The sequence below is a fragment of the Medicago truncatula genome, chromosome 6 (assembly GCF_003473485.1).
Source record: "Medicago truncatula cultivar Jemalong A17 chromosome 6, MtrunA17r5.0-ANR, whole genome shotgun sequence".
Classification (NCBI taxonomy): Eukaryota; Viridiplantae; Streptophyta; class Magnoliopsida; order Fabales; family Fabaceae; genus Medicago; species Medicago truncatula.
The window spans coordinates 30,359,932-30,361,995 of NC_053047.1; the positions used below are offsets into that span (position 1 = coordinate 30,359,932).

Sequence of the window (2,064 nt, forward strand, 5' to 3'; positions counted from 1 at the left end):
CTCTCATAGTCCTAGATATGAGAGATCCCCATCTCACTTCCTCTCAATCACAATTCTAGTGATCGTCTTAAAAGTAACAACGGTAATGGAGACACTCTCCAATTCTAAGAATCAACTCGTGCTTACAACTTAACTACAGTCCAACTCTATGCCTCAACGTGATACAACAACGGCTCACATCAAGGACTCAAAAACCCTAATAATAGTCTTTTATCAAACGATGGTTTTGATCCAATACAACTCAACTACAACAAACCAACTATGTGCTTTGTATAATCAATTGTAACAACCAGAGAGGTATACAATAAAGCACAAGGCTTAACAAAGATACGAAACCCTAAAAGACTCTTTCTTAGATATGAACTTAGTAGAGCCTCAAAGCTATAGCTAAGCGGTAAGTTCTTGGTAGGACTCTTGTCATAGGAAACAACGGCTTGTGACCCTAAACTCTTCATAATCTTACCCCAAAAGTTCGGACTCTTTGTATTCTGAACAATGTGTCGTTACGACCTTAACACGATGGATGAGGTAACACTCCCTAAGACCAATTGGGTTGCAAGGAAGATGGAGAGATATATAGCCATATGAATCTCGGTTGCCAAATATTATTTGAACTGGCTATAGCGCTGAGTCACAGGAGTTGTACCAAGCTATAACTTTGTAAATCGCAGTAATGTTTTATCATAACTGAACTTAGTTTAAACCACACTTTCCATCTTGAGAATTTCTAAATCTTTTAAACTGTTTTCCCAACTTAACTTTTTAGATTTATTGTTGGGACAAATGATTTATTTTATTTTCTTACAAACAAGTTTTATGCTGAAAAGCTACATGAAGCTATAGATTTACAGTCCCTATGATATCAATATCTTTTTATACTATAACCTAGACTGTGTTTACTTACACTAAGTATTTCCACCTCAAAAATACTCATATTATTTTGGGAGACACTAATGTTCAAGCTCAAAGAACGTGCTTCTAGTTAAATGTTGGATCTGTGAAAGCTTCTATCAAGCTAGAGTCCGATTTCCTCAACCTATAGCTTGGGGAACAACTGTTCTGAACTGTATGAAGGGCCATCTAGGCCTTAGAAACATAACACAAACATTATTATATGAATTTAGGAAACATAATTATTTTCAAATTTAATAGTCCACAATAAAGGTACATATATTATTATTATTTTTGGTAGAATACAAATATTATTCAATGATTTAAGGAAAGATAATTATTTTAAATTTTTTTTAGTGGATAATGCATCCGACATAAACCTTCAAAGCACGTCACAAATTTAGGATATAACGGTTGTGGACAATCACGTTTATTCTCACAAGGAATATTAGCTGCATTGTCAAAACACAAAATAAAATATTACTAGAAGATGATAAAATAGTGTGTATAATATAAACTAGAAAATTTAAAAATGGTGTGAATAAAACTTACTTTGTTTGGTATCAGCCAAAAAAAGAGAAAGAAAGATGATCAAAACACTAACGAACATGAGTATTTGAGCCATGTTTTAACTCCTTTAATTGTAATGTAAAAGTATTTTTGATCTCTAAATAAGTAAAACTTCAAGCTCTTTTAATTTTAATTAAATGCTTTTTAGAACTTAGGAGTTGCAAAAGTCAATTATAATAATGTAATTTGTTCATTATTTTCTTTATTAAAATATATTATATATATATTAATTATTTATATTTTAGCATCTTGTGATATATAGGAGGAAATCCAAAAAGAGAAACAACAATAATGAATCTAAAGAAAAAAGGTGCCTTAATAACAGATCCAAGGGGTAACAACACCCTTTTTTTTACAAACTAAAATAATATAGAGTTATTTTTTATATCTTTCTATATCAAAGTTAATATAAATTAAACGTGAAAATTACACGAGTTGAGAAAAATGTTGTGTGCTCTTGATAAAAAAGAGAACGAGAATTAACTAGTTATGGAATATAGAATTGTCATTGTATAGACATAAATAAAAAAAATTCAGGCTTGAGAATTGAAGTTAAAAATGTACATAATTTTTGTTGTAAAAATGAATGAGATGAAAATGATG

The 2,064-nt window shown here is 30.5% G+C and overlaps 1 long non-coding RNA gene across 1 annotated transcript; it reads right to left on the bottom strand.

Moving 5' to 3' along the window:
* Nucleotides 1-734: 734 nt before the first annotated feature.
* On the bottom strand, nucleotides 735-1,582 carry LOC25497142 (uncharacterized). The gene is made up of 2 exons (XR_003013080.2): nucleotides 1,444-1,582; nucleotides 735-1,343 (listed from the first exon to the last, which is right to left on the bottom strand). It is a non-coding gene; the product is annotated as an uncharacterized lncRNA (long non-coding RNA).
* Nucleotides 1,583-2,064: the final 482 nt, after the last annotated feature.